At 40.9% G+C, this 26,034-nt stretch overlaps 1 pseudogene; it reads left to right on the top strand.

Moving 5' to 3' along the window:
• Nucleotides 1-10,385: 10,385 nt before the first annotated feature.
• LOC117695191 (TBC1 domain family member 15 pseudogene) lies at nt 10,386-17,755 on the top strand (annotated as a pseudogene).
• The last annotated feature ends 8,279 nt before the right edge of the window (nt 17,756-26,034 follow it).

Here is a 26,034-nt window from a genome sequence, read left to right as displayed (position 1 = left end):
AGGATCTGGTGTCCACACAGGGGTAGACCAGGTGGATGTCTGCTCCAGGCAGCAGGCCCAGGTAAGGAGTGGAAGGGGAGTGATATTCCGCACTGGCAGGGTTTGGGTGTCTGCTGGAACCTGAGCTGCCTACACCCAGTTATGGGTCTGGGGCGGCCTTAGGGCAGTGTGTGAGTGTTCTTACCTGCTGCTCTGGGTTCGGTGATCCCTCTAGGATGTCTCTGGATCCAGTGTCCACACAGGAGCAGACCTGGTGGGTGTCTGCTGAAGGCAGCAGGCCCAGGCAAGGAGTGGAAGGGGAGTGATATTCCGCACTGGCAGGGTTTGGGTGTCTGCTGGAACCTGAGCTGCCTACACCCAGTTATGGGTCTGGGGCGGGCTTAGGGCAGTGTGTGAGTGTTCTTACCTGCTGCTCTGGGTTCGGTGATCCCTCTAGGATGTCTTGGGATCCAGTGTCCACACAGGAGCAGACCTGGTGGGTGTCTGCTGAAGGCAGCAGGCCCAGGCAAGGAGTGGAAGGGGAGTGATATTCCGCACTGGCAGGGTTTGGGTGTCTGCTGGAACCTGAGCTGCCTACACCCAGTTATGGGTCTGGGGCGGCCTTAGGGCAGTGTGTGAGTGTTCTTACCTGCTGCTCTGGGTTCGGTGATCCCTCTAGGATGTCTCTGGATCCAGTGTCCACACAGAAGTAGACCTGGTGGGTGTCTGCTGAAGGCCCCCTTACTGCTTTTAATATGCTTTCTTTGTTTTGTGCGTTTGGTGTTTTGATTATTATGTGATGGGAGAAATTTCTTCTATTCTGATCCAATCTATTTGTAGTTCTGTAGGCTTCTTTGTATGTTTATGGGCATCTACTTTAGGTTAGAGAAGTTTTCTTCTAAAATTTTGTTGAAGATATTTGCTGGCCCTTTAAGTTGGGAATCTTCACTCTCTTCTATACTTATTATCCTCCTTAGATTTCATCTTCTCACTGTGTCCTAGATTTCCTGGATGTTTGGGTTAGGAGCTTTTTGCATTTTCTTTGACTGTTGTGTCACTGTTTTCTGTGGTATCTTCTGCACATGAGATCTCTCTTATCTCTTGTATTCTGTTGATGATGCTTGTGCCTATGACTCCTGATCTCTTCCCTAGGATTTCTATCTCTAGGGTTGTTGTTGTGCCCACTCGACCAGCAAGGAAGACACGAACAACCGGATCCTTCTCAACAGCCTTTATTGTAGAAGCGTTCTTTTAGTTTTCAGGAGGAGCCCTCGAATGCCCAGGGCGAGCTGCTTATATACCCTCAGCCCTGGGCGGGGAAAAGCGTGTGGAGGTGCGTGATTGGTCAGAATTGCAGTGCCTCATTAGCGTACCACATTAGCATACCCCACCCTGGAGGGGTTTGGCGTCAAACTGAGTTGACGCATGTGCAGTGCACTATTTACTAATAGCCGATACCAGAGGCCGAGGCCGGCGCCATCTTGACTGGCAGAGTCGGGTCGGCGACTTACATCTCTCCCTTTTTTGTTTTATTGCAAACCCTGAGTCATAGAACAGGTACATGATAGTTGCCCTATGAGTGCAGTTGTACAGTGAGGGAAAGCAGAGGCCTGATCCCCTGTGCAAGATGAGATATTGTAATGGGTTTCTTCTCTTGTTGTCATGTAATGAGTAATACTCCCCATACCCATCTCGATGCCTTTTGATGGGGAAAGGGAACCTCCGCCCTGGGGTGCCCGGGCCGGCACGTGCAGCCATCTGTGCGCGGAGAGGAGGTTTTGGCATCAAACCTTTGTGCAATCAGGCATACTTTCGGGAAATCTATCCACACTCGTGGAACAGTCCCTGTCAAGTACCCACTCTAAAACACCTTAAACTGCCAGTAGTGTACTCTTTATGGGCTTGTATCTATGAAAACCGTTCATAATTCCTTTAGGGTTGCAAGCCAAACATGGGGAGGTTCACCATTCTCGATGGTGGCCAAGGCTTGGTAGACTAAGGTTTTGTGCCTGGCATGGTCTTTTTTTTAGTTTGCATAGAAGCCACATGCAAAATATGCAACCGGCCAACACCACAGCTCCTCAAATAAAGACACCTGCCCACTCTTTAAGATGAAACACAGCTCCAGTGATCCACGCAGCAAGTCCACTGGTGAGACTAGAGTCTAAGCGAGTGGAGTTCACTGTCACAACGGCTGTCCGCAACCTCCTCATCAAACTTTCAAAGTCTGCCGACCAATTACCTGTCAAAAAACTAGAAAGCTGACAAGACAGATTAGTTTTGATATTGAACAGTAGTAACACACAATCCAGCATATCTCCATTCACATCCAATTTGTCCCAATTGCCATAGTGCATCCACCTGCTCTTGGACGAGGTCAATTCTTTGACCAGCATGAGTCCTCCTTTTGTTTTAAAAAACATTCTTTAAGAGTACGATGGGCTCTTTCCACCGTACTCTGACCTTGTGGATTATATAGTAATCCATGTTTTATGCACACTTGCATTTGTTGACAAAAAAATTTTAAAGGAAGCAGCTGTATAGCCAGGGCCATTATCAGTTTTTATTGCTTGGGGTTTTCCCCTCACTGCCCATGTTTCTAAGCAATGAAGAATGGCATTCTTTGCTTTTTCCCCTGACAAGGGGGAAGCAAAAATAAGGTCTGAACACGTATCTACAGATACAAGAACATATTTTAATTTTCTAAATTCTGAAAAATGTGTTACATCCATTTGCCATAACCATAAAGGCAGCAATCCCTTTGGATTCACTCTCACCCTAGGGGGGTGAGTATAAATGTTATAATTTGGGCAATGGATCACTACTTGTCTAGCTGTTTCTCTGGAAATTTTATACTTCATTTGCAATGTTTTAGCATTAACATGAAAAGTCTTATGAAATTGGGTGGCTAGTGCTACTGGGGAATCAAGAATACTAGTAAAAATAAACTCTCTGTGCGTAGCCATATCAACTTCATTATTAGCAGTGCTAACAGGCCCAGGCAAGCCTGTATGGTCTCTCACATGCTACACAAAAAAAGGAAATTTACGTTCCCATATCAACTTTTGCAATATTGTTAACAAATTATAAATAGAACTGGTCAATTTTATCTTATCAGTAGCTTCTAACATCTTTAAAACATTTACCACATACAGAGAATATGATACTAAATTAAAAGGTTCTTTAAATTTATCAAAAACGTCTATTACAATTTTTAATTCTATAATTTGAGGAGAGGCAGAAGCAAATTGAATCACCACAGGATCATCAGTATTAAATTTATATGATCCACATCCAGTTTTGGAACCATCAGTATATATAACAGCAGCACCAATTAAAGGCTACTTTTAGTCATTTTTCGAAAAACAATAGCATGGGATTAAAAAATTTGTATTAATGGATGCTGAGGATAATGATTATCAATTCTCCAGCATATCCACTTTTTAATATTGCCCAGTCATCTATGGTAGCACACAGAACCTGCAATTGATTACTATTAAAAGGTATTATAATTTTAGATAGCTCCATACCAAAATGTTGCAAACACTGTTGCACACCTTCCAAAGCTAATATTGCAACAGCGGTAGGATAATATTCAATAGTTCTTGTTATTGATATTTTAGGATGAATCCATTTTAATGGCCCATGCTGCCGAAACACAGCAGTGGGTTGAAATTTTGACTTAAAAATTATTAATAAGATAATATCCGTGGGTTGACACCGCTGTAGGGATGACTTTGCCAGCTCCTTTTCTACTATCTTTAAAGCTTCTCGCCCCTCAAGGGTTAACTCTCTGGGCAAGAAAGACTCTCCGTTCCCCTGCCTCCTCCTCCTCCTCCAGGCTCAACAAGCGGAGGAGTTGCAGAGGAGTTGCAGACATCTGCAGCTGAGCAGGAGAGGCAGACTTGGGCGGAGTTTTACGCACCAAAAGTGTGACTGCCTCTTCCTTTTTCTTTCTCTTTTGAGCTTTTAGAGACTCTATTTTGGATAACAAAGCTTCCAAATTTTCTATTTATTATTTATTATTATTTATTATTTTTTTCTGATCTTTTCCCAATTTGTCCCAGCTCGCCAGTGTTTAACTTTTTTGTATTGTTCCATTCCCCCGGAAACTTTCCCCATCGCTTTATTGCTGACAGATAAATTGCTGCTATACCGCAGACTTCTGAATTGCCTCTTTACTGAGGTCTTTGAATTGCCTCTTTACCGAGGTCCTTTGAATTGCCTCTTTACCGAGGTCCTTTGAATTGCCTCTTTACCGAGGTCTTTTGAATCTGTAGACTTTCAAATCCTCTCTTTCCGAAGACCTTTTCTTGTTATCCCATTTGACCTGGGAACTTACCAGTACCACTGCTTCTAGGGTGAAGAGTTCTGGATCCGCGAGAATTTCTCCTCAGGTCCCCCATTCTCAGGTTTCTTCTTTCTTCGGTCCCAGGCTTCTTCTTTTTTCTTTCCTCTTTCCTCTTTCCTCTTTCCTCTTTCCTCTTTCCTCTTTCCTCTTTCTTCTTTCTTCTGTTCCCGAGTTTTGGCACCACTTGTCGCGCCCACTCGACCAGCAAGGAAGACACAAACAAACCGGATCCTTCTCAACAGCCTTTATTGTAGAAGCGCTTTTTAGTTTTCAAGGAGAGACCTCGAATGCCCATGGCGAGCTGCTTATATACCCTCAGCCCTGGGCAGGGAAAAGTGCATGGAGGTGCGCGATTGGTCAGAATTGCAGTGCCTCATTAGCATACCCTGCCTGGGAGGGGGTGATTGGTCAGGATTGTGGTACCCCATTAGCATATCCTGCTCGATTGTGGTACTTCATTAGCATACCCTGTTCAGGAGGGGTTTTGGCGCCAAACTGAGTTGATGCATGCGCAGTGCACTATTTACTAGTAGCTGATACCAGAGGCAGAGGCCAGCGCCATCTTGACCAGCCAAGTCAGGTCGGCGGCATACAGGTTGTCTCCCTTTGTGTTTTCTTTATTGTTTCTCCTTTGAATTTTAGATCCTGGATGGTTTTGTTCAATTCCTTTACCTGTTTGGTTGTGTTTTCTTGTAATTCTTTAAGGGATTTTTGTGTTTCCTCTTTAAGGGCTTCTGCCTGTTTACCTGTGTTCTCCTGTATTTCTTTAAGGGACTTATTTATATCTTTCTTAAAGTCCTCTATCCTCATCATGACAAGTGATTTTAAAACTGAATCTTGTTTTTCTGGTGTGATAGAGTGTCCAGGAATTGCTATGGTGGGAGAATTGGGTTCTGATGATGTTGAGTAACCTTGGTTTCTTGTGCTTATGTTCTTCTGTTTGCCTCTCACCATCTGGTTATCTCTAGTGCTACCTGCCCTTGCTGTCTCGGACTGAAGCCTGTTCCTCCTTTGATCCTGATTGTATCATAACTCCTCAGAGTCTAGCTATTTCTGTGATCCTGTGATTCTGGGATCCTGTAATCCTAAGATCCTGGGTGTGTCAGAGTTCCTGGACTCTGAAATCCTGAAATCATTTGATCCTGGGCATGTTAGAGCACCTGGGAGTTGAGCTTCCTCTGGTTGTTGTAGGGCTGGGTGTGGAGCTAGCACCCAGGGTTCTCTCAGGTCACTGGCTCAGACAGGAAGTTACTCGTGCCACTTACTGGGCAAAGGTTCCTGTGTCCCTGGATCTCAAGTGTCCCAGTTACTCCCAGTGTTGAGGCAGATGTTATATCTTCCCTTCCTGTAATCCTGGGCATGTTAGAGCACCTGAAAGTAGAGCTTTCTCTGGGTGTTGTGAGATTGGGTGAAGAGCCAGCATCCAAGCCACCATCCATTCTGCTCAAGGCACTGGCTCAGACCAGAAGGAAGCCCCCTTTGTAATTTATTTTTTGTTTCTATTTCAGTTTTAGATCCTGGATGGTTTTGTTCAATTCCTTCACCTGTTTGGTTATGTTTTCCTATAATTCTTCAAGAGATTTATGTGTTTTCTTTTTAAGGGCTTCAACCTGTTTGCCTGTGTTCTCTTTTATTTCTTTAAAGGAGTTATTTATATCCTTCCTAAAGTCCTCTATCATCATTATGATATGTGATTTTTATATTAGAATCTTGTTTTTCAGGTGTGTTGTGGCAACCAGGGCTTGATGTGGTAGAAGAACTGGATTCTGATGAAGACAAGTAGCCTTGGTTTCTGTTGCTTAGGTTCTTGCCCTTGCCTCTCACCATCTGGTAATTTCTGCTGTTATCTAGTCTTGCTGTCTCTGACTGTAGCTTGTCCCTCCTGTTTTCCTGTGATCTTAGATGTATCAGCACTCCTGGTAGACTGGCTCTCTCTGGGCAGGAATAAGATGTGAAGAGCTGTGATGTTAGGTATATCAGCACTCCTGGTAGACCAGCTCTCTCTGTCTCTGTCTCTGTCTCTGTCTCTGTCTCTGTCTCTGTCTCTCTATCTCTATCTCTATCTCTATCTCTGGGATTTGAGTATGGAGAACTATGCAACAGGGTTAGTTCCAGGGCTCATATGGAAACCGGAAGCTATTTCTGTCTTTTTAAACTCAATCTTTCTTTTTCTTTTCCTTCATTCCTTCCTTTATTTTTGAGACAGGGTTTCACAATCTGTAGCCTTGGCTGTCCTAGAACTCACTCTGTAGACTAGGTTGGCCTTGAACTCAAGATCTGCCTGCCTCAGACTTCCAAGTGCTGGGAGTAACAGCACATGCTATCACTGCCTTGCCTGCTCATTTTAATATTTCCATACAATATATTTTGTTTATATTCTTTATCTTTCCAGATCCTCCCCACCTCCCTATGCACCCAACTTTATGTTTCCTCTCTCAAAATAAATAAAGAAGAAAGCCCACAAAAATGAAAATCAAAACAAACCAGGGAGGGGGGAGAAGAGAAAGAAAGAAAGAAAGAAAGAAAGAAAGAAAGAAAGAAAGAAAGAAAGAAAAGAAAAGAAAAATCATAAGACAAAGAATTCCAAAGCAAAAAAGCACTCAAAAACCAAAAACAACAACAAAAACACATGGAGTTTATGTTCTTTTGACCAACTCTGGAATATGAAGCCTTACTGGATTGTGGTTGATATATGTATTGACACTCCATTGGAGAAAAGCAGTTTCCATTTGCCAGCAGTTATCAGTTGCAAATAGCTTCTTGGTTATAGGTGAGACTTTTATGTTTGTGTGTATTTTACCTGCATATATTTTTGTTCAATATATGCATGCAATTTCTACAGAGGCCAGAAGAGTGTATCATATCCTCTGAAACTTGAGTTAAGATGGTTACGAGCAATCTCCCTAATCCCAGACCTGGAAATTTTTCGTTAGAATATTTTTCTTCTTCTCCTCTCCTCTCCTCTCCTCTCCTTTTTTCTCCTTCCCTTCCCTCTTTCCTCTCCTCTCCCCTCTCCTCCCCACCCTCCTGTCTCCTTTCCCTTCATATCTCCTCCCCTCCCCTCTTCCCCTCCCATCCCTTCTCCCAGTCCTCTCCCATCCCCTCTTCTCTCTTTTCTCTTCTTCTCATTGTTCTTATTATTCTTGTTCATTTTTGCTCCTCCTCTTTTTATTGCTCCTCCTCTTTCTCCTCCTCCTTCTTCTCTAGCTATGGTATTTCTACATTACACAATTCTGTCTGTCTGGTAGCTCATTAAGTAAACTAGGCTGGCCTAGAACTCTAGATCTGCCTACCTCTGCCTCCCTGAATTCTGGAATTAAAAGTGTGCCAAGTTAGAATTTTTCTTATTGTTGCTTCAATTTTTTTCTACTTATTACAGATCTTCCAGCTCCCACAGAGGAGATAAAGAAGGTATGAGTGGTAGTGATGTCTCAAGGCGGGGGGACTTGCATCCCGACTGACTGTCAGTCAGAGTGATTATTTATACAGAACTCAGTAGGCAAGGATAGATTAATGCTGTGCCAAGCCATAGATCATATCATTTTTGTCCCCAGACATGTATGGGTTTTTTGGACATGTGTTTTAACTTCCTCTTGGCCATAAGTTTAGTCGTTAATGATAAACAGTGACACAATGAAGTTATCTTTCACAATCATTTTTCCTTATCAATCTCATAACTCAATTTTTAAGAGCCTTGTGTGTTGCACAACCTTTCCTGCCCATTGTATTTGCAGTGGAGCTTTGTGACTGGGCAGTAGAAAAGGTAGGTGGAGCTAGGAGTTGGGAGGAGGAAGAAAGGAGAAAGGAGAAAGAAGAGAAGGAGGAGGAGAGGAAAGATGGCAGGAGATGTTACCCTCGTGTCTCTAGCAGTTATTCATATCAAGGTTAGGTAATTGGGTTTATAATTCTAATTGTGTGGGCATCTTGTGTATTGAGTATTTGCTAATATATAAATCCATTTTATAATCTTAAGCATTAAGAGTCTTATTTCTACCTGGTACTGGAATTGTTATATCTACTAAATGGGGGGGGGGGGTGTAGATATGGGTTTTGGGGCATGGACTCCACAGAGCTGATGGCACCACTGGCTGGCCAGTGCTGCAGTTAGAGCAGGAACATGGCAGTGGCCCGGGAGCTAGCTGCACTGCTCTGCTTTTTCTAATACCTCCTGCTACACTTGTGTTTTCAAGGGCACCTAGACAGAAAGAAAATCTTTATTCATACCTGTCCCAAGCAGTGTATTATCAAATTTTAATGTTCAGAAAGTTTACTCTCATTAGGAACAAGAAAAATCTTCAGGCCAAGGCTGCTGTAGTTATTATTCAATTTCTGCCATAATAAAATGTTTATATTTTATATCTTTGTATAATTCATTTATATGTCTAATTTTGGTATTATTTTGTTCCTTGGTCTTTTTAAACCTCTTCCAGTTAAGTAAAATGTAAGATAAAGTAAATTCTAATAAATTTATGAATTTAATTAGTATCTTCACAATGTTTCCCTTTCCATTTTTAATTTTGTTAGTTTATGTCTTGTTTCTTACTTTTGGTTAGTTTGGTTAGATTTATGGCAATGGTTTATGTGAGGAGCTGACAGAAGGCGGCTATCATCCATGCAGCCATCTTAATCCATATACCCTGACAAGAGACTTGATTACAACAGCTGAGCACACTCTGATAACATCCTGTTTTAGATACCCAGGATCTTCCCTTGGGAATGTGAGACTTAAAGGTGTGATTTAGAGATAAGACCTAAGGGCATGACTTAGAGGCATGGCTTAGAAGTGAGACATATAAAAGGCGAGAGGCAGACAGAAGAAATTATTATTAAGTATTAGGCACTTGGAGTAGACACTTGAGACTCGAAACAGGCAACTATTGGACACTTACACTTGGACTAGACACTAGGAAGAAAGAACTTGGAACTGGGAAAAAGACTAGAAACTGGAACTAGGACTAGGTGCTAGGAACTAGGGACTTGGAACTAGGGACTTGGAGAGAAGAAGAGAGACTGAAGAATAAACGGGATTGAATCATACTCTGTCTGGTCTCCATTCTTCTCATCTGTCCCCACTCTCTCTCTTGCTGAACCTTGACCCGAGGACTGGAGCAGCTTGGGGCAGTACGGGCTCTAACAACTTAGCCCCCCAAGGCTTCTGGCAGTGCTGGTTCCAACATTGATAGAGCGGTCCCTGACATTTTGGCCCCCAAGCGTGGGACAGGTCGGGCCGCAACATTTTTGACGCCCAATGTGGGGCAGTGTGGTTCTCAACAGGTTTATATTTTCAAAGAATAAAATCTTTGTTTTACTGATTTTTGTTTCTATTCCATTAATTTCTGTACTACTGTTGTGGATAGCCCTAGCCTCTCGTCATGGTAATTCTACTCCTGGGAGGGACTGTGAGGGAGGAGTGAATCTTGTGAACCTTCTGTCCAATCGAATTTGTTAAATAAAGGCTAGAGCCAGTGATTGGGCAGTAGAAGAGGAGTGGGAGGAGCCAGAGGTAGGGAAGGAACAAGAAGAGTTGTTGGAGTAGTTGGCAGTTGGGGAAAGGACAGAAGATGAAGAAGATTATGACCTAGAAAACTGCAAGTTGTAAGAGATCTCATAGCTGGGGAATAGAGTAGTTCAATGGTAAATCTGCCCAATCTAGGCTTGTAGCATACATTTGTATTTATTTGAGTTGTGTCTTCCTTGACTAAACTTCAATGGGTCAGAGATTTATCGCAACATACTACTATTAATTATTTCTTTTCATCTACTGCTGATCAGGTCAGTCAACATGGAAACCATGACTGGAGGAGTGAGGATGATTATAGAAAAGGCAGAAAGAAGATGCAAGAGACAGAAATGGGAGGGATGCTGGTCAATACCATGCAAGCTGGAGAGTATATGTTTTTATTGGATATTTTCTTTATTTACATTTCAAATGTTATCCCCTTTCCCAGTTCCCTTCTGGAAACTCCCTATCTCATTCCTCCTCCTTCCACTTCTATGAGAGTATGAGAGTACTTCCACACCCACCCACTTCTACCTCCTTGCCCTGACTGAGGTCATGGGTATGTCAGAGCTCCTGGGAGTCAAGCTTCCTCTGAGATCCTGAAATATAGGTGTGACCAAACTCCTGAGATCCTGTTGTGTCAGAGCTCCTGGGAGTCAAGCTTTCTCTGAGTTTTGCATGGATAGGTGGAGAGCCAGAACCCTGGGTTTGCTCTGGGCACAGGTGTAAGCTGGACGGAACCCTTGCCTCTAGCTGGGCTCAGGTTTGTGTTTCCCTGGTTCCTGTGGGGGTCCCAGTTATGCTGGGTGTTGAGAAAGATGTGGCCTTGACTGTGATCTTGAGTGTGTCAGAGCTCCAGTGCTACTGGGTATATCTAATCTCCTGGGAGTCGAGCTTCCTTTGTGATCCTGTGAGCCTGGGCTTTCAGAGCACCTGGGAGTTGGGCTCCCTCTGGGAGAGTGGGTGCAGATTTAGCACCCTAGATCTGCTTCAGGTGCAGGTCCAGACAGACAGGAACCAGTGCCACTGGCTGGGCAGATGTTCCTGTGTCTCTTGATCCTGGGAAACCCAGTTACTCTGGGTGTTGGGGCAGATGTTGTGCCCTCCCTACCTGTGATCCTGGGTGTTTCAGAGCACCTTGGAGTCAAGTTTTCTCTAGGTGTTGTGGGACTGGGTGTGGAGCCAGCGCCCAAGATCTGCTTAGGGCACAGGTTCAGACTGGAGGGAACCTGTGCCACTGGCTGGGCAAGGGTTCCTGTATCCCTGGATCCTGGGGGACCCAGCTACTCCAGGTTTTGAGGGCAGGTGTTGTGGCCTCCTCACCTGTGATCCTGGGTGTTTCAGAGCACCTGGGAGTTGGGCTTCTGGGTGTTGTAGGAGTGGGTGCAGAGCCAGCGCCTCAGGTCTGATCTGGGTGAAGGTTCAAACTGGAAGGTTCCTGGGGGTCCCAGTTACTCTGGGTGTTGGGGAAGATGTTGTGGCCTCCTCACCTGTGATCCTGGGCATGTTAGAGCACCTGGAAGTCAAGCTTCCTCTGGGTGTTGTGGGACTGGGTGCAGAGCCAGCACCCAAGGTCTGCTCATGGCACAGGTTCAGACCAGAAGAGCAAGTATATATTTTTCAGTGTCTTTTAAAGGCAAACAACATAAAACATGACCAATTCCAGGAAGATAAACAACGACCATAAATCCTTACATGGTGGATTTATGATACACAGTATCTGTGTTTGACTAAGGCCATTTCCTTCAGGCTAGGACAGTCTCTCAAGGATGTATTGATAAGCAGAGGAACGTGTCAGGGTATAAAAACAAAGACAGATGTCAGCAGACTCATTCATGATTAACCACCAGCAAGAAGTCAGTCAAATTAACTCTAAAAGTGCTCCCCACATGTCCCCCTTTCTTATCTATACAAGCCAAAGCTGTCTTAACTATTGGTACAGAAAGACTATACCTATATTGGGTGTCCCCTCAAGAGGTGTGGACCTTACCAGTCATTGGCACATGAATCCTAGCATTCATGCCATATCTTAGGTTGATACACCTCTGAGAGATCTTACTTATCTTTTTATCTATAAGAGGCAATTTATTAGTCATGGATCAGAATGTTGTGCTTGTCTTAAGGTTGCCATCTGAAAACACAGCTCTTACTCATCATTGGCATGTGAATAAGCTTTATTCATGGCTTGTCTTAGGTTGATAAGGTTTTCAAGGTGATCTTACCCATCACTGACTGCCAACTTATGCTAGGGAAGATGTTGGAGCTTGATTTTATGTAACTCTGCTTTTACATCTGTAAAACCTCTGATGATGGTTCTCTGATGGAGGACCACAGATGGGGTTGAAAGCTGTCCTGAATAGCAACTTCTATCCAATGGTTAGATATTGGGTAACAACTCTAATTGTGTGGGCATCTTGTTAATTGAGCCTTTCTAAATATGTAGATCCTTTAGATAATCATTAAGCTTTAAGAGTCTCATTTTTACCAGTTACAGAGAGGATGGCAGATATTGTCTGGGGTTCAGCTGAGCTTTGTGAATGCACTGTGGTAGATTGGCAGAGCCATCCCCCATGGATGGAGGGTCTAGTTGTGGCATGCTTGGCCTCTGGGCACTTCTAATGTGGAACATGGTGGCCAGAGCTAAGCAGAGCCACCCTGAATATTAGATAGCCAACTCTGTGCCACAGCATTTTCTAAATATTACCCAAAACAACATTCCAAATGGCTTCTGACTTCCATTCCTTGTATCTCATCTCCCATGATCTGCTCTTCAGTATATCATATAATGCATCAATGCTTTGTTCTAGCCATCTATCCAAATTCTCTTGTATGCTCAGGGCATGGGTTACATTTACTGTAAGATGATTAACAAAACTAGCGGTTTGTACCTCTTCCGCTAAAGCTAATGCAGAAGTAGTAGCACTGGCTATAAATGTTATAAGAGCAACAATACTGGCAATGATCAGCCCAACCATACATTTGCTCCTCGCCAGAGAGTGATCTATTTCTTCTAATACTTATAAGACATTTTTAGAATACTAGGGTTCAGATAAATGTACAAGAATTATAATAAAAGCTGGTTGATGTACTACCATTACAAACTGACCATCATTCAGCACAGAAACACAATTGGACAAGACAAAAGACAATTAAAACAAGAAACACTGAACTCATTATCAGAGCAAATAACAAAGGTAACAGTCCCAATTAGTAAAATATTAGGTGAGGTAACACAGGATGTTATGTTTACCTTAACCCCAGAATTTGTTCCATTTTTATCTATAGCAAACATAATATCATACAAGATATCTGACAATTTCCAAATATGTCTTTGAACATGTCCAGAATCAGCCTTCCAAATGCCCACTGTCATTTCCTTTTGTCAATATTGGGTTTGTTTCAAGACCAGTCCATGATTGAGTTGGAATAATTGGTCACATTGAAGGATAGAGGGGGGTCACTATAAAAAACTTCCCCATTTGATGGATTTGTTGAAGACAAGTTCCACAGCCTCCATGTTCATCATCCTGCAATGCCTAAAAGCCTGAAAAAAGCAGCCTTTCCAGTCTGATATATAGGCACTCCTATCTTAATGCTTTGTACTATAATCTTAGAGATAGTTTTCTTCTAAGTCCGAGGGTACACAGAAACACATCCAGCATTGATATTATTTCTAGTAAAACAAATAGGTAGGCTATCACCTAAAGCAGTGTGATTTACCAATTTGGGATACTTTTTACTCTCAAACCAAGGAAATCCTAACATCTGAGAATTATTACAGGTTAAAAAGTACTTCTGGCCTTGACCATATAAAACAATGTAACAAAGGTGGGTCAGGAACATATTTCTAATACAGCTTCCTTGTCACCACTGTTAAGGCATGTGGGACCTTGAAAATGATAGCTTGGTTTCTGGTAGAGCACTGGCTAGAAATGGCCAGAGACCCTTCGAGGGATGGCATACATCTCGCCAGGCTCCCAGACTCCAGGCTCCTGACATGAGGTCTAAGACCTCCATCGATCAGCGCCTTTCAGTCACGTAGGGCAATGCCCCTGCCAGCCCCTCCACAGGTAGAGGGAGTGACTACAGGCCTCAGGGCTTCAAAAGATTTTCATATTAATGTAATACCTAAAGGCCAGAGGGCATAGCCAATTAAGCATTCTTTCCCATACCCTTCTCCCTCCTCCTTCCCTATTTAACTAAGGTCTGCCCTGAGAGAGGGGGGAGTACAGCCAGATTCATCCACTTTCTGCCATGACAATAAACCTTTAAAACCATGGACTTCCTCGTGTCTTTGGGGCCTCGACGTGGGGAACCATGGAGAAGGCCTTTGACTACTAAGCAGCTGTTTAACCTCCCACCAGAAGACTTGTCTATGTTCTCACCATGGAGGCTGCCAACTCAAACAAGCTAGCTGAACCAGCCAAGCAAGTCCCAGTAACCAAGAGTCTCAACTCACAGGATGCTGTCAGGGTTTCCCTCCCCGTCATTCCTCTCGTCTGTGGGCCAACCCACATACCCCTCATGTCTCAGTTTTTCTGCAGCTCCCAGTGGTGTCTGGGGGCCCAAGAACAGAGACCACTGGCCTCCAGGTCAGCCTCCTTGGCTCATAGACCCCCCCCCACTCAGGAGCCCTGCCCCCATGGGACTTCAGACTGAGATCTCTCCATGCCCTGGTGGAGCCCTGCAGCTTCCACCTGGCCCTGTGTAGAATTAACTCAGTCAAATTCCAGAGCTTCTGCTCCCCTGAGCCACAGTTCCTGTCAACTGGGGTGACAGACACTTGGGGATAATGATTCCACCCAACAGGATCCATGCCACCACACACGAGCTAACAGCCCCACAAGGGCACTCAACAAGATCATAGTCAGCATCATTCTTTGCTCCAGCATCAGCATGTCTCACCAATCGCTCTGGTTGCCACCTCCCTCCATCAGCATCCTGCAAAAACCCCACAAACATGCTCTATTTTCCATAATAATACTAGATCAGGATTGTGCCATTTGCCAGTAAGTGGATTCTTCTATTTCACCTGGGCATAGGTATGGTGAGTTGTAGGGTACCATAGACATGCATCAGCAGAGAGTCTCTTGGCATCCAAGGTCAAGAAATTCAAAATAAAATTTTGTGGTAAAGAAGTATACAGCTCCCCCTTCTTTATTTTGTGTAACTGGTTTTTTTAGAGTTCCATAGATGTATTCTATAATTCCCTGTCCTTGAAGACATGTGAAATTATGTGTATTATATAGATTACAACTTATATTTTATAGATTTAACTCATATTTAATTCATATTTTAACATATATGGTATATCTTTAATATATATACTTTTCAATTAAAGTATATAATTAATATTTAATGCATATGATTTCTATTTACTGTATAAAATATACATTAATGTATATAAATCATAATGAAAGGGCTAAAATTTTCAAAAACTCGTAGCAGGCTGAGCAGAACCAAGAGTGTAGGTCAGCTTGGTTGTGAGCTCTGTGTTTCAGGAACTTGACTGACCACAAGATAGATGGTTGAATACGAATAGGCTCTTGAGAATAGCCTATACAAAATGTTCTCCCTGACTTTTCCTTGAACCCTGTCACAAACTGAATAATGGGTTGGGACTTTTCACAGGTACTCTCTTTCACTACCCCTGGGTTGTGATTTCCTCCTGGGTTGTGGGTTTTTCCTCGTGGTTTTTGCCTTTATATACCCTCTATCTCCAAAGCCAGGGGTCAGACCCCACTGCCCCTGTGTAGGTTACGGGTCTTGACCTCAGCATGCTGATCGAAATATACCTCTTGCTGCTTGCATCGAGTTCGGTGTCTTGTGAATTATTGGGTGGTCATGAGTTCCTGAGGCTTGGGTGAGGTCCTCCCTTCGTGGGGGTCTTACAATATTATATTTAACTTGTACTTAATGTATAATTTATATATACACATGCATATACAAACATACATGTCATTATTATATACATGTTTTAATGTATATAATTTCTAACTTGTATGGTATAAGTTTATATAAATTATGTTTGGGGCCACCTGTTAGATTGGATCAGAACAGGCAGGTATAGTTATTTGGAGTCGATTTGATCTGTGACAAACAGGTTCAAGTCTTACACTCTTGATTCCCTGAAGTTTATGTGAACTTTAGTTTAAAAGAGGATGTGCATTAGTATTTACCATTGTATTGAAATCCATATTTTACAAGTATAATGAACAGATGTCTGTTAGACAACAAGAGTAGACCCATGCCTTTGAGACCTATTGGTTTGAATTAAAAAGGCACAGAACATTTTTTTTCTCAATCCAGAGGGCTAAATATACAGATTGAGCAGAGATGTATTTAGCACAATGAGAAGCATCTTTAATTTTATGTTCAGAAGACAACCAACTTATTTGCCTGCTTGCCATGTGGGACTGAGCAACTGCTAGATCCTTGGACTTCCATTCACAGCTGCTGCTGACCATTGTTGGGGAGTTTAACTACAGACTTTCATCACAAGATAGTAGAACACTTCTTGTCAATTTTCAGAAAAAGAGTCTTTCACAGTCTTTTGAAAATCTTGATGAACCAGCATATGGTTTAATACAAAAAATTAAAAAGGATCCTTATACATAGTAGGATTTTCCAAAGTTACAAATTACATTTTTGATAGTTTTCAAGGCAGTGATCCCTCTAAACATCAATAGCCACCTTCAGAAATGGAGGATTTTCTATGCTGTTCCAGGTCTAAAGATAAATCAGCAAGAAGAACCAGGATTTGAAGTCATCATGAGAATTGATTTGGGAGAGCAGCCTGTTGTTCAAAGGTGAGAACCAGTATCCCTGGAAGAATGGACCAAAAGCCTGGACTCTGAAGGAAGACTCCTAAATGTAGAGAGCATGAAGCAGATGATATTCAGAGGGGGTCTTAGTCATTCATTAAGAAATCAAACATGAAAATTTCTCCTGGGTTATTTTCCCTGGGATAGTACCAAAGAAGAAAGAATTCAATTACAAAAACAAACAACTGATGAGTACTTCAGGATGAAACTGCAGTAGAAGTCTGTCAGTGAGGCACAAGAGAAGAGAAACTCATGCTTGAAAGAGTATAGAAGTCTGATTGAGAAAGATGTCAACAGAACAGATCAAACAAGTTTTATGAAGGTCAAGATAACCCAGAGCTGATTCTGCTTCAAACATTTTGATGCCCTACTGCATGTATTACTTTGATTTAGGATATGTAGAAGGAATGAGCAACTTACTTTCCCCCCTTTTGTATGTGATGGAGAATGAAGTAGATGCCTTTTGGTGCGTTGCCTCTTATATGGACCAGATGAATCAAAATTTTGAAGAACAAATGCAAGGCATGAAGACCCAGTTAATTCAGTTGGGCACCTTACTTAGAGCATTTGGACAGTGGATTTTGTAGCTATTTAGAATTCCAGGACTCTGGATATCTATATTTTTGCTTCAGATTTAATCAGATTTAAAAGGGAATTTAGTTTTCTAGATATACTTTGAATATGAGAGGTAATGTGGACTGATGTGCCTTGTAAGAATTTTCATCTTCTGTGTTGTGCTATTCTGGAATCAGAAAAGCAACAGATAATGGAAAAACACTATGGCTTCAGTGAAATCCTTAGTCACATCAATGAATTGTCCATGAAAATTGATGTGGAAGATACACTGTGTAAAGCAGAAGCAATTTCCCTACAGATGGCATAATGCAAGGAGTTGCCATAAGCAGTTTGTAAGATCCTGGGACTTCAGGACAGTGAAGTTACAATGCCAGATTCTGACACTGATGAAAATGTTGTCCTTCCTTGTTTCATATCTGCATTTCCAAGTAGCACCTTGCCCATCCTTGCTGCCAGTGAAGCCAAAGACGACAGTCCAGCAAGACATTAGCATCCCCAAATGCCTGCAGATCAACACCAGCATGATCATTTGTCTTACGTTTTTAAGAGATATTTTGTTGGAATTCCTTTTTTTGTACATGAAAGGTAGACATTTACAGTCTTGGTATTGATTATGCTTTAAGTTTTATGGAAAGACAGTGTACTGATGTTCTTGCACTAAAGCTTTACAAAGTTCTAAATTAATTAGCTTTGGACTTGATTAAATTATATGTTGAGCCAATAGATAGATAGATAGATAGATAGATAGATAGATAGATAGATAGGTGATAGATAGACAGACAAAAAAGCAGGAGCACGATGTGAAAACCTCGAAGCTGTTAGAAGAATAGGGGCAGACGGGAACAAGACAGTAACCCAGGTAGTGGTTGTCAGTGCGCCCTCTGCTATTGTCCTTACTGTGACTATGAAAACTGAAGAGCTAGTGACATGTGAGAAATAAGCAAGCTCCCAGGGACTTCAGAAATTTACAAGGTAAGTCATCAATAAAAGTGAGAGGAGGACTTTCAAACAACTGTGCATATAAGAAAGCAATCAGACTTACTGGAAATAAATTACCTATCCCATGTTTCAGTGGGAAGTGAACTACACATTGAGATGCTGACAGAAAACTGCCTCTTAAAGTAAGAACAACTGAACCCTCAATTTAAAAAAGACCGAAAGGGACCAAACAGCTCACTACAATATCACGTTACACTAAGAGTTGGAACACTAACACCTGTAAGAGGTTACATAGTTTTCAGTGTGGTGGGGGGGGGATGGGATGGGTGATGTCATTGTTACAAACAGCATTTTTGATGCATTTTATTTTATGAGCACACCAGCACTGTGCTCATGCAGTGCTCAATTAAGTGGTAGTAAGTGAAGACTCTGCTAATACAGGTATCCTAGAATGTGAACTGAGTGGATTGAAAAGCTTCACAGAGAGAGGATAGCAAGATCTAGTGTGCTTTTGTTTATTTGTTTTGTTTTGTTTTTTGATTTTGAACATATATATATATATATATATATATATATATATATATATATATATGGCTGTTTTCGGTTTCTTTTCTTGAAATAAGCTAATGGCTTGTTTGTATAAAGCTTTTTTATTAAAAGAAAAAAATTAAAAAATTTTTTGCAATATCAGAGCATAACCATAATTTTGACAGGCAAAACCAATTTTTTAGAGTGTAACCATAATTTTTAGAAGATATAACCAAAATTTTAACAGTTTAAACAATCCAGTCTCTATAAAAATCTATACCAAGCGCATTATTTTTATCTTGTATATAAATGCATGATGGTGCAGCTTTTTTTATTGGATATTTTATTTACACTTCAGATGCCATCCACTTTCCCCATTCCTCCCTCCTTATAAAACATCTATCCCATGCCCCCTTTCCCTTTTTGCATTTATACACTTTTTTAAAAATGTTAATCAAAGGCTTTATAATTTTGGTAATGCTCAATCAGAGGTGTAACCCACTACCCAACCTAGATATATCAACTATCTTTGACTGGTGGAGATACATGAACATCTGCCTCCCTGTCTCCCCCCTTGTTCTCTCTCTCTCATCACTTACCTTCTCCTCTCTTTCTCCTCCTCCTCTCCTTACTCCTTCTCTTCCTCTCAGTACTCCTTCCACCTTAGCTACTCCTACATAGCACCCTTCCTGTTAAAATAAAACTTTTCTCTCAAAATACAATTAAAGCATAATTATGCCTATTTGTGCCAATGAGGTACAAGATAGTCCTAATACCCAGTCCATCATTTTGTTGACTAACCAGAACCTCTGTCATCTATCCTAACTAAAACACTTAGTTCTGAACCTGGCTTTTTCCTTGGCTTTAGAATGAATGTCAGCTGAAAACCATCCACTCACATCTTTTCTCTCAAGGTAAATAGCCAGGATTGGCTATGAGACTATAAGTTTTCAACCCCGTCAGAAATCCAGAATGACTGAGTTAACTAAAATTGTGGGAAGCACAAAGCCTAGCTTCTAAACCTTAGCCAATTTATAGAGACCTCTGAACACCTGGACACTCCCTCTACTACTAAACGTTGGAGCATCTGTTCTTCGGCCTTCTGGCCCAGGATCATCTGACAGACCTTAGTGCTGCAGAATTATTAAGGGCTGATTACTCTGTCTAGGCAGATATAATCAGTCAACTATTCTGCAAGTGTGTCCTTTTCTGGACAGTAATTTGTCTGTACATGAAAAGAGGCAATTCTTGCCTAGTGGCTGTTTCACCACAACTGGAGTAACTCCAAAGATGCTCAGTTTCTTCTTAGAATTCAAGACAGGAAGCTGTCAGGAGCAGACAGTTCTCTAATCAAAATGAACATTAATATAGAAATGTTTGTAACGTCAATTCTGTGGACTTCTGACATTTTGAAAACCAACTATCCATGTAAGATAAACTGGACTGCTGTCTGTTAACTCCACTCAGCTATTTCTAAATAAAATATAGAAAACACCCTAACAATAAACTCAGAGCCATGAATTTGCTATAGGCCCTTAACTCACAGGCTAACCATATCAAATCAGTTAAAAAAGTTAAAGAAGGACTGAGTCTAAGCCTTGTACTCCTAAATGTGTTATATAGGCACAATGCCTATGAGAGTAACAATATTCATCTCACTTTTATATCAATAAGAAGCTCGTACCAGTGAAAACCTTAAAATTTGTAATCAAAGTAAATTGATGCCATTTAAGAAATTATATCTTCTAACAAAAATAACAGGAGGCAAAAATCTCCTCTCCTTAATATCTCTTAACATCAATGGACTCAATTCCCCAATAAAAAGACATAGGCTAACGGGTTGGATATGCAAAAAGGACCCAACATTTTGCTGCATACAGGAAACCCACCTCAGTAACAAAGACAGACATTACCTTAGAGTAAAAGGCTGGAAAACAATTTTTCAAGCAAATGGTCCTAAGAAACAAGCTGGAGTAGCCATTCTAATATTGAATAAAATCAACTTTCAACTTAAAGCTATCAAAAAGGATAAGGAAGGAAATTTCATACTCGTTAAAGGAAAAGTCAACCAACATGAACTCTCAATACTGAACATCTATGTGCCAAATAAAAGAGCACCCACTTTCATAAAAGAAACCTTACTAAAGCTCAAAGCACACATTGCACCTCACACAATAATAGTGGGAGACTTCAACACCCCACTCTCAGCAATGGATAGATCAAGGAAACAGAAATTAAACAGAAATACAGTGAAACTAACAGAAGTTATGAACCAATTGGACTTAACAGACATTTATAGAACATTTTATCCTAAAACAAAAGAATATACCTTTTTCTCAGCACCTCATGGTACCTTCTCCAAAATAGACCATATAATTGTTCACAAAACAGGCATCAACAGATATAAAAAATATCGAAATAATCCCCTGCATCCTATTCAGATCACCATGGTCTAAGGCTGGTTTTCAATTATGACAAAGACAAGGGAAAGCCCACACTCACATGGAAATTGAACAATACTCTACTCAATGACAATGTGGTCAGGGAAAAAATAAGGAAAGAAATTAAAGACTTTTTAGAGTTTAATGAAAATGAAGACACATCATACCAAAACTTATGGGACACAATGAAAGTGGTGCTAAGAGGAAAACTCATAGCTCTAAGTGCTTACAAAAAGAAACTGGAGAGGGCATACACTAGCAGTTTGACAAAACACCTGAAAGCTCTAGAACAAAAAGAAGCAAATACACCCAAGAGGAGTAGATGGGAGGAAATAATTAAACTCGGGGCTGAAATCAACCAAATAGAAACAAAAAGAATTATACAAAGTATCAATAAAACCAGGAACTGGTTCTTTGAGAAAATCAACAAGATAGACAAACCCTTAGCCAGACTAACCAGAGGGTACAGAGACAGTATTCAAATTAATAAAATCAGAACTGAAAAGGGGGACATAACAACAGAACCCGAGGAAATCCAAAAAATCATCAGATCTTACCACAAAGACCTATACTCAACAAAATTCGATAATATGGATGAAATGGACAATTTTCTAGACAAGTACCAGTTACCAATGTTAAATCAGGAGCAGATAAACCATCTAAACAGTCCCATAACCCTGAAAGAAATAGGAGCAGTCATTAAAAATCTCCCAACCAAAAAATATCTGGGGCCAGATGATTTCAGTGCAGAATTCTATCAGACCTTCCAGGAAGACCTAATACAAATCCTCTTCAAACTATTCCACAAAGTAGAAACAGAAGGAACACTACCCAATTCATTCTATGAAGCCACAATCACGCTTATACCTAAACCACACAAAGACCCAACTAAGAAAGAGAACTTCAGACCAATCTCCCTAATGAATATCGACGCAAAAATACTCAATAAAATTCTTGTGAACAGAATTCAAGAACACATTAAAACAATTATCCATCATGATCAAGTAGGCTTTATTCCAGGAATGCAGGGATGGTTCAATATACGGAAGTCCATCAATGTAATCCACTATATTAATAAACTCAAAGAAAAAATCACATGATCATCTCACTAGACCCTGAGAAAGCATTTGACAAAATTCAGCACCCCTTCATGATAAAAGTCTTGTAAAGATCAGGAATTCAAGGTCCATACCTAAACATAGTGAAAGCAATATACAGAAAACCAGTAGCCAACATCAAACTAAATGGAGAGAAACTTGAAGCAATTCCACTAAATTCAGGGACTAGACAAGGCTGCCCACTCTCCCCCTACCTATTCAATTTAGTACTGGAAGTCCTAGCCAGAGAAATTAGGCAACAAAAGGAGGTCAAAGGGATACAAATTGGAAAGAAAAAAAATTCAAAATTTCACTATTTGCAGATGATATGATAGTATATTTAAGTGACCCCAAAACTTCCACCAGAGAACTCCTAAACCTAATAAACAACTTTAGTAAAGTGGCTGGATATAAAATCAACTCAAACAAATCAGTAGCCTTCCTCTACTCAAAAGATAAACTGGCTAAGAAAGAAATTATGAAAGTGAAGCCCTTCACAATAGTCACAAACAATATAAAGTATCTTAGAGTGAATCTAACCAAGCAAGTAAAAGACCTGTATGACAAAAACTTCAAGCCCCTGAAGAAAGAAATCAAAACAGATCTCAGAAGATGGAAAGATCTCCCATGCTCATGAATTGGCAGGATTAATATAGTAAAAATGGCCATCTTGCCAAAAGCAATCTACAGATTTAATGCAATGCCCATCAAAATTCCTACTCATTTCTTCACAGAGATAGAAAGAGAGATTCTAAAATTTATTTGGAATAATAAAAAACCCAGGATAGCAAAAACTACTCTCAACAATAAAAGAACTTCTGGGGGAATTACCATCCCTGATTTCAAGCTATACTACAAAGCAATAGTGTTAAAACATTGCATGGTATTGGTACAGAGACAGGCAGGAAGATCAAAGGAATAGAATTGAAGATGCAGAAATGAACCCACACACCTTTGGTCACTTGATCTTTGACAAAGGAGCTAAAACCATCCAGTGGAAAAATACAGCATTTTCAACAAATGGTGCTGGTTCAACTGGAGGTCAGCATGTAGAAGAATGCAAATTGATCCATTCTTATCTCCTTGTACAAAGCTCAACTCCAAGTGGATCAAAGACCTCCACATAAAACCAGCTATACTGAAACTAATAGAAGAGAAAATTAGGGAAAAGCCTCGAACACATGGGCATAGGGGACAAGTTCCTGAACAGTACACCAATGGCTTGCGCTCTAAGATCAAGAATTGACAAATAGGACCCCATAAAACTGCAAAGAACCCTGTCAATAGGACAAAGCGGCAACCAACAGACTGGGAAAAGATCTTTACCAATTCTACAACTTATAGAGGTCTAATATCCAAGGTATACAAAGAACTGAAGAAATTAGACTCTAGACTATCAAATAACCCTATTAAAAATGGGGTACAGAGCTGAACAAAGAATTCTCAACTGAGGAATCTCGAATGGTTGACAAGTACCTAAAGACGTGTTCAACATCCCTAGTCATCAGGGAAATGCAAATGAAAACAACACTGAGATTCCACCTCACACCAGTCAGAATGGCTAAGATTGAAAACATAGGTGACAGCAGATGCTGGCGAGGATGTGGAGAAAGAGGAACACTCCTCCATTGTTGGTGGGATTGTAAGCTGGTACAACTACTATGTAAATCAGTCTGGTGGTACCTCAGAAAATTGAACATAGTATTACCTGAGGACCCAGCTATACCACCCTGGGCATTTACCCAAAAGATGTTTCAACATACAACAGGGACATCTGCTCCACTATGTTCATAGCAGTCTTATTTATAATAGCCAGAATTTGGAAAGAACCCAGATGTCCTTCAACAGAGGAACAGATATAGAAAATGTGGTATATTTACACAATGGAGTATTACTCAGCTATTAAAAACAATGAGTTCATGGAATTCTTAGGCAAATGGATGGAGCTTGAGAATATCATCCTGAGTGAGGTAACCCAATCACAAAAGAACATACATGGCATACACTCACTGATAAGTGGATATTAGCCCAAAAGCTCACAATACCTAAGACACAATGCATAGACACATATGGGTGCTTTGGTTTTATTTTAGAAGGAGTAGCAAAATACTCAACTAGAGCTCTCAGGGGCTAAAATTTCACCCTGAGAACAGAAAGGGAGGGACTCATGGCTCCACTTGTATAGGTAACTGAGGGTGGCCTCCTTAGGCAACAGTGGAAGTGGAGGGCCATGGTCCCCAAAAGTTTGGATCCCTAGTGTTGGGGAATGTGAGAGCAGGGAGATGGGATTGGGAGAATGATGGGAGCACATCCTCATAAAAATTGGAAGAGGGGATATGAGATAAAGTGTTTTGGGGGGAGAAAGGAACAGGAGATAACAGAGAAAGGTAAATACATAAAATATCCAATAAAAGAAAAATAACAGATAATGGGTCTGGCAAAAAAAAAAAAAAAGATAGTTTACTTACTTGAAACAATTTTCAAAAGTTTCCAGGAGATGCTTATTGGCTAAGATCTTATTTTAAGCTCTTCACAAAAGAATTTATGTCTCTGTTTAATATTCTTAAGAGAGATGCAAATCTTAATTTCCCTCAACAATTAATTGACAAAGAGGAGTAATTTTACAAAAAGTAGAAGAAGCTCTCACTAATTGATATATTATATAGATTGATTAATTGTTGGCTGTTTTATAATAGTCCTTTGATAAAAGAGATTATTAAAAAAGAACTATATTTCTTTAAATAGTGTCTTTATGACTCTCTGAGGGTGGAAGGAGCATGCCTTGTTTACTCTTAACTTTCTAAAACTGAAAGCTCACAGCAAATCTGCCGCTGATTGCCTCTGGCATTGCTGAGACCAAAAAAAAAAAAAAAAAAAAAAAAAAAAAAAAACTATGCCACAACCATGTGGAAGGACCCTCTTACCCTTAAATGGAATGGCCAGGATATATGGGGCCGAGGATTGATATGACTGTTTGATACCACAGAAGGCACAACTAAATGGCCACCAAAAAGATTAATGAATTAAATAGATACGTCCACAAACCAGGCCCAATTATAAATAAGATGAATAACAATTGACATCCAGGGAAGAGAAATTTCCCTGAGAATTCCCTTCTTTTTCCTTTCCAGGTAAAAATCAATCACCCACCATGTCTGCTGTTCAAAGTTCTAATCCTGATGCTGGCCTCTGGACTACTCAGACCTTCGATGGGCCATTGACAAGGACATCAAATAGCTAGAGATTGCCATTACTAATCTGAAGAAATCCCTCATTTCGTTGTCTGAAGTGATCTCCAAAAATTGTGAAGGACTTTATTGGACTTGATTTACTCTTTTACAATTGAAAAGACTGTGTACAGCTCTAGACTGTACATCCCTTAAAGAAGAATGTTGCTTTTACATAGACAAGACAGGGGGATGGTTAAAGAGAGCATGAAAAAGGCCAGAGAAGGTCTTGAGAGAAGATAGAGAGAGAAAGAGAAACATGAGAGCTGGTACAAGAAATGGTTTTCAACCTCTCCATGATTGTCAACCCTAACTCCTTCCATCTTGGGAACGATAATTGGGTTATTTTTGCTTATTTCTTTTGGTCCCTGGGCCTTAAATAGGCTGACTAACTTTGTGAAACAAAAGATAGATAATCTGATAGCAAAATCTATTCAGATACATTGTCATAAGTTAGCTATGGGGGACCATGAGACTCAAGATGAGGTTGTTACTCTATCCAGGATGTTCCCAAATCCCATCTTCACCCAACCTAAAAGAGGGGACTTCCACCCCTAGACCAAGCAGAGAGG

The sequence above is a fragment of the Arvicanthis niloticus genome, chromosome X, assembly GCF_011762505.2.
Source record: "Arvicanthis niloticus isolate mArvNil1 chromosome X, mArvNil1.pat.X, whole genome shotgun sequence".
NCBI lineage: Eukaryota > Metazoa > Chordata > Mammalia > Rodentia > Muridae > Arvicanthis > Arvicanthis niloticus.
Note: the sequence above shows the minus strand (reverse complement) of the source record. Positions and strands in the feature narration are given on the sequence as shown.